At 35.3% G+C, this 7,812-nt stretch overlaps 1 pseudogene; it reads left to right on the top strand.

The window, feature by feature from the left end:
• Positions 1 to 252: 252 nt before the first annotated feature.
• Positions 253 to 3,920, top strand: LOC145583213 (receptor-like protein kinase HERK 1 pseudogene; annotated as a pseudogene).
• The last annotated feature ends 3,892 nt before the right edge of the window (positions 3,921 to 7,812 follow it).

The raw sequence follows: 7,812 nt of genomic DNA, 5'->3' as shown, positions 1-7,812 counted from the left end.
AATCTCTCAAGTCTTCTGCCCTAGGTTGGACACAATGGAAACCATTATTGTCTTCCTTTAATCATGCAATATATAAAGTACACATCCATCAGTCATACGCGTTAACGCTAAGTAATCAAAATTACAAGAATTTCACTTTCACCCACTTTAGTAATAGTAGTACTAGTATACCACTTGACCAATATAGCATAATAGCTTGAATTGTTTAACCAACCTGACGGTTATCCCACCGTTCATCTGACGGCGACTGTTGTAAGACAGCTAAACCCCTTTGGCGGCCCTTGACCTCTTCCCTCATCTTTCCCACTTTCTCTTCTTTCATTTTTTTTTAACTTTTTCTCCATTTTTCTTCCCTATTAAAATCCTTATTTCATAGATTAAATCTTGTACTACTGTATTTTGTCTTTCTTTGCTGATTTTGTTATTCTTTTGTGTCACTTTCTGGGTTTAGTTGTCCATCATTCCCTATTTTCTGCTGGAATACTCTCATACACCACCAACTACTATTACAAATTTCTTAGATTTCCAACTATTTTTTGTTGTTTTTGAGCAGGAAATTTAAGGGTTCTTCAGCTTATCATCCAAATCTTTCAGCTTTATTCATTCAGAGCTCATTGGATCTAGTAAGCTGCAATATTTAATCTTTTTCCTTTTCTGGGTATTTCATTTCTTTTGCTACTTTCTACTTTTAGAATGTTTCAACACCAAAATCCCTCCAATTTTTGCTCCTTTTGAATGTGTATTATGCTGGGTTTTTGATTGAATTTCATTGGGTTTCTGATAATTTGGGTTTAGTTCATTATCCTGCAAAACCCTGAATTTTGTTGCACTTTATGAGCTAAATTGCTCTGCTTTAGGTTTTCCAGTTGTTGATTTGTGTTTTTCTTGATTCAATCTACTGGATGAATTATTGATCTAAAATCCCACCTGTTTTACTTCATCTTGATTAAGATCCAAATTTTCGTTCAATCATGAAACTTTTTAAAATGGCTTACAAAGTGGTCATACTTGTATCCTTTATGGTGTTTCTAGCCTCCTGTCTTGGGAGAGCTAATGCTGCTGCAACTAATTACCTTATAGATTGTGGATCCTCTCAAAATACCACGGTAGGGGACCGAGTTTTCATGGCTGATCGATACTCGACTCGATTTCTTTCCACCCCACAAAATGTTTTGGGGAGTGTTTCAGCCAACTCTACCAATTCTTCCTCCAATTTGCCTATTTACCAATCTGCTAGAGTTTTCACTAAATTGTCAAAGTATTCACTACCCATCACTCAGAAGGGTAGATACTTTATTCGCCTTTATTTCTATCCGTTTGATCATGATTCATTCAAAATGAGCAAAGCTGAGTTCAGTGTTTCTGCTCAAGAGTTTACACTACTGAGTGATTATACTCCTGAGAACTCTGCTGGTATGAAAGAATACTCGGTGAATGTGACATCCGACACCCTTGTTATCACCCTCAGTCCCTCGGTGTACTCATTCGCTTTCCTGAGTGCATTGGAAGTTGTCTCAGTCCCAGATTTACTCATTGCAGATGATGCTAGCTTAGTCAATCCGACTGGAAAGTACAGCGGCCTAGTGTCACAAGCATTAGAGACGGTTGCTAGGGTAAATATGGGTGGACCATTAGTCAATTACAATAATGACACCCTTTGGAGAACCTGGGTTACTGATGATAGGTTCTTGCTGAATAAGGGTTCTGCTGTAAATGCCAATAGTACTTCAGTTATCAACTATGATCCGGCCCATGCACCGAGGTTCAGTGCTCCAGTTAGTGTTTATGGAACAGCTAAAGAGATGGACTCGATGAGTAGTCCCACGGCTAATTTCAATGTTACTTGGGAATTCACTGTGGATGTGGGATATCAGTATCTTGTGCGCTATCACTTCTGTGATATCGTGAGTACATCCTTGAATGAGTTGTATTTTAATGTATTTCTTGACTCTTGGATTGTTTCTCGTGATACCGATCTTAGTACTATGACTGGTGCTTTGGCAACCCCTGTGTTTATGGATGCTGTTACACCATTGATAACCAGCAACAAGCTTCGGGTAGCTGTTGGTCCATCTCCTCTATCTAATACGTACCCTCAAGCGATCTTGAATGGTCTGGAGATTATGAAACTCAATAATTCCGAGGCCAGCCTCAGCGGGAAGGTTCTTGTCCAACCTCCATCGAAGAGAAGCTCAAAAGAGATAGGGCTGATAGTGGGTCTCGTTGGAGGTGTTTCTATCCTTTTATTGGCTGCTATCCTTATCTTCTGCTGTAGAAGAAGAAGCAAACTTAAACGTCAAGGTCTTTCAAAAACATGGATTCCTCTATCCCTTACTGGAGGGACTTCCCACTCAATGGGAAGTAAATTCTCCCATACTACAGCTACAAGTGTTGATTACAACTTGAGTTATCGAATCCCTTTTGCAGTGGTTCAAGAAGTCACAAACAATTTTGATGAGAGTTTAGTTATTGGAATTGGTGGTTTCGGGAAAGTCTACAAAGCGGTTTTAGCTGATGGTACAAAAATTGCTGCTAAGAGGGGTAATCCTCGGTCCCAACAAGGTCTTGCAGAATTCAGAACTGAAATCGAAATGCTTTCACAGTTCCGGCACAGACACTTGGTGTCCTTGATTGGATATTGTGATGAAAAAAATGAGATGATTCTGATCTATGAGTATATGGAAAATGGGACCCTGAAGAGTCACCTCTATGGCTCGGGTCTTCCTAGTATGAGTTGGAAGCAAAGGCTTGAGATATGCATTGGGGCAGCTAGAGGTCTCCATTACCTCCACACTGGCTATTCAAAAGCTGTAATCCATCGTGATGTAAAATCAGCTAACATTTTGCTTGATGAAAACTTCATGGCAAAAGTTGCTGATTTTGGCCTTTCAAAGACAGGACCTGAGATTGATCAGACCCATGTCAGTACAGCTGTCAAGGGTAGTTTCGGGTACCTTGATCCCGAATATTTTAGGAGGCAACAACTTACTGAGAAGTCAGATGTATACTCATTTGGGGTTGTCTTATTCGAAGTGCTTTGTGCAAGGCCAGTTATAGACCCAACACTTCCCAGGGAGATGGTGAATTTAGCCGAATGGGCAATGAAATGGCACAAGAAAGGGCAACTAGATCAAGTCGTAGATCCCACTCTTGCAGGAAAGGTCAAACCCGAGTCTCTCAGAAAATTCGGAGAAACAGCTGAGAAGTGTTTAGCTGATTACGGTGTTGACAGGCCTACAATGGGAGATGTGTTGTGGAACTTGGAGTATACTCTACAACTTCAAGAAGCCGTTATTCTAGACGATCCTGAAGATAACAGCACCAACATGATTGGTGTTCTGTCTCCTCAAATCCACAATTTTAGTGAGAATGATAACAGTGTCACTTCTGTAGCGGAGGAAATGACCGCTGTTGAGGATCATTCGGGTGTTTCAATGAGTAAGGTCTTCTCACAGATAGTAAAGAGTGAGGGTCGTTAAGGCGTTTAACACATTTTCGAAGCCTTGAAAGACACGATGCTTCTCTTTCGGTTAGTAAGAGCTGCAGGTCATACTTGAATTACCAGTTGCATATGAATTGGACCCAATAATTTTATTTCTGTACAAAAGTGATTGACTAAGGCATCAAAACTATATTCTGAGTTCTGAAACCTGTTGGTTAACATTCAGTATCATATCTTTTTTTGTTTTTGTTTTTCTTTTCAATGCCACTTGAAAATGTTCCCTTTTGTATTCTTGTCTTCCCTGTAATGATCTGGTTCCTTGGTGCTTAGATTAGACTTCCAGGAATAGTTGTTGCAATTATTGATTATCATACCCTAATAATTGTATCCTTGTTGCAGAATAATTTGCACTAATTATATTCTTCATTATGAATTCTATGATTCTATAGTGTGCTTTTTAATAAAGTCTGTTTGTTCCCTTATGCTTTGTTAAATTCTCTATTATTAGCATTAAGGGTCTGTTCTGCTTCACTAAACTGAGCTGAACTGAACTGTATTGATTGGAGCTGAACTGAAATGATTTGAGCTTAATTGAACTGAAATGAATTGTTTATGTAAGGAAAAAAATTAGAAACTGATCTGAACTGAAATGAAATTAAGCTGAAGAGAACAGATTCTAAATCTTCACAATATTGAATATGGCTTTATTCATTTCGCGTTGTAAAAGTCTTAAGAATTACTGATAGGTTCAAATAGGGTGATCCTCCCGCACCTCCAACTCTACTTAGTCGCCTTCACCAACGATCCAGCACAGCAGCACCACCACCAAGATGACCGCAGTCCGCGGATGCTTGTGAGTCGTGACTATATGATGCATAAATGATATACAAACACTCTGGACTTTTTTATTAGCCGAATTTTAAGTTTTCAATCCTCGCGAATTCACATGTAGAATATAGATGACTTGATGGAGTGGGTTATGGGCACATGGTAGTTGCTAGCAAACATTATTTGAAGCCTGAAATTCGCATGTTAAAAGAGACCATCTTATCCAAGCAAGTGCGCGTGATTGCAGGAACAACTTGATTAATATGACTAATCACAATCACAATAATCTAATTTCCACACTCTTCCCATCACCACAAAATACCAAATTTGTATAGGGGGGTGTATATACTTTGTAAATGCATATTTGTTTATACATTTTTTTTTTAATTTCAAAAAGATGTGAATTGGATTGAGGAAGCCCCTATTTACAATCATGATTAAAAATAAATAAATAAATAAATAAATAATTTTATTTAGTGTCATTTTTGTAAATAAATTAACTAAAAATTCAATCATCATGAAATTTCTGTAATATCAACATTAGTTAATGCCCGAGGTATGCTCAGGTGTTTCAATTAATTCATGGTTGGATTAATTTTATGCATAACATGCAAAAAAAAAAAATTGTATAATGATTTACTTAGTCGTCAATAATTGGAATTATCAATATGTAACAAACTTTTTTTTTTTTTAATTTGATCAAATTGGAAATAAGATTATTTATGTTAAAATTCAAATTTTCTATCTTATCTTTTATCTTGATAAAATTATTATTTATTTTCTTATGAAAAAAATGACAATAAAGAAAAATGTTTTTGGAGGGAAAATATTTAATATGGTATTGACACATGTAATTAAGTACTTTAGTATATTAGTATAGATTTGTGGAGTTCACATTTAATAAAAACAACAACAACAACAACAACAACAACAACAACAACAACAAAAAATCTCAATCGACATTTCTGTAATAAAATCAACATTTACGGAGCTCACATTTAATCAAAAACTAGATTAGTCTCGTGTGACGCACGATTTGATCAAATAAAATTTTCTAAATTTGTTTATTCTTTCATACCAAAATTTAAAACAAAAATATTCCGAAAACAAATATTCAAAAAAAAAATAGAGCTCATATAAAAATTAAATGATGAAAGAGTACCTAAAGAAGAAAAATTAAATTACTATTGTTAAAAAGAATAGATCATTTTTTAGAATTTGATACTTATAATAATGTAGCTGATTAGAATTATTTAAATAAAATAGAATAAACAAAATGATGACATCATATGTAATTTTGGAGGGAAAATTTCTAATGACAACATGACATGTGTTTAATTTTAAAATAAAATGATGTCAGCGGTTGCTAGTTTAGTATTAATTATAGATTGTTGATTTATCTATAAAAATGACACTAGTTAAACGTTATCACGAAGATAAGTTTGTATTTTATGGAATAGGTTATTCCAACTTGGTTTCGCATTAATTTAGTGTTAGGATTTTCCAACTACATTTTACATTGAAAATCTAACCATTGAAAATAGAGTGTTTGTGATGTTTAATTTAAAAAAAAAAAAAATATTTGACCATTTTATGGAGAAGACATATAATATACGGAGTATATACTTTTTTCGTTACTTTAATATTACAACATTAACTAATTTAGAAAGTTTCACAAATATTATAAATTTATAAAATGGAATACATAATTTGTTCCCTCTCGGTTTTTTTCCTTGGGAGGGTTTTTTGGTTCCCCTAGAGTTTATCCTTTGGGAGGATTTTGTAGCCTTCATTGCTAGAATTTTTTTGCTTTTATGATGGTTTTCCTTCACTCTTCTCCTTTTCTCTCTTTCTCTTTCATCTCTTTTCTTCTGGTTTCAATTGTAAATTTCTGTAAGGGGCTTCCACCGGTGTTTTTATCGGTGGTAAGCCCCAAAAAACCTTTTAATTGCGTTCAATAAAAGGATCCCATCTCCTATGATGGTGTTTATCCTATTAGGTTTAATTTCTTTGTTCGTCAGCCAAAATTTGAAAATTTAAGGTTTCACAATCTTCAGAAGTATCTAGAAGGCCATATGAGTTTTTTCCACCTAAACGACTATTTATCCGTGGATCTCAAGCCGAATTAGTACTAACTCACAGATTGTATTGCTTCGAGTGAAGATTATTATTAAGGCGATCGTTGATCGAATCTGCCATGTAACTAGTTCTAAGGTGATTTATACTTGTATTGGAATTTTAAATTTCCTAAGATTTGTTTGTTAGTGTCGTTTTGCTATCTTTTATTAATGAAATCCTTTTTGTTCCTGTCAAAAAAAAAAAATAATAATAATAATAATAATAAATAAATAAATAAAATAAAATAAAATAATACTTCTTAATTCCAATTTTTAGAAAAAAAAATAAAAATTACTTTCACACTGCAAATACTCAATATACTCTTACTCTGTACTTGATAATACCAGTTGCTTTAGTTAAATTTTGCAATCACATGGAGTACCTGACAATTCAGGTAAACGGGTCGAGTTCAGTTTAGATTTTAGGTTGTTTGGTTCGTGTGGTTAGGATTGTTTGGGTCATTACATAATAAGATATAGGGTCAAACTAGGTCGATTTTATGTCATTTGAGTTACAGGGTCGGTTAGGAATCGGCAGGTCTACATGGACACGCTTGTAATATATTCTCTTTCTTTCTTTCCCCACCCCGCACCCACTCACCATGTTGAAGTAACGAAGAAAGAATGACATGACTCAACAATTTGTATCTAATAGTTAGTTTAATCATAATAATTGAAGCTAGCCCATAAAATTAAAGATGAACTTTTATTCAAACTCATACTTCCTAAGAGTATTCAAACTAAGTTTTACCTACAATGGGGACAACAGCTGTCAATTCGGGTAAATGAGTCGGGTTTGGCTAAGTAAGTGTGGGTCGGATCAACTCGGGTCAGGTCAATTTGGGTTAATGTCGTAACCTATGTGGGTCGGATTCGAGTTGGGTCATGCTTGAGTCGGGTCACGTATGGTCATACATCTTATCGGGTTTGGGTCAGGTAAATAGCAGGTCGGGTTAAATTCGGGTCGGGTGAATAATCGGTTGGGTTTAATTCGGGTTAAAACGGGTTTGGGTCATTCTCGGGTTCGAGTCGGGTTCGGTTCAAGTCAATAATTTGCGAGTTATATATAATCAGGTCGGGTCATTCTCGGGTTTAAGTCGGGTTCGATTCAAGTCAATAATTTCAGGGTTATATTCAAGTCGGGTCATTTTCAAGTCGGGTCATTCTTGGGTTCAAGTTGGGTTCGGTTCAAGTCAATAATTTGCAGGTTCGGTTCAAGTAAAGACAAAATACTTTCAATATTAATATAGATTAGTTTTAGCCTTACGAAGTTATGAATTTACAAGTAGATTACAATATATATAGCACATACCTTTATTTAGCTAGTCAATATCTACAATAATAAAGATGTATAAAATAATAAGTCGAGTTGATTACGGGTCAGGTCAATAACAAGTCGTGTTGATTTCGGGTCGGGTTTGTATC

This window comes from Chenopodium album, chromosome 15 (genome assembly GCF_948465745.1).
Source record: "Chenopodium album chromosome 15, dcCheAlbu1.1, whole genome shotgun sequence".
Taxonomy (NCBI): Eukaryota; Viridiplantae; Streptophyta; class Magnoliopsida; order Caryophyllales; family Amaranthaceae; genus Chenopodium; species Chenopodium album.
The sequence above is the reverse complement of the archived record's forward strand: the minus strand, read 5'-3'. Positions and strand labels throughout refer to the sequence as shown.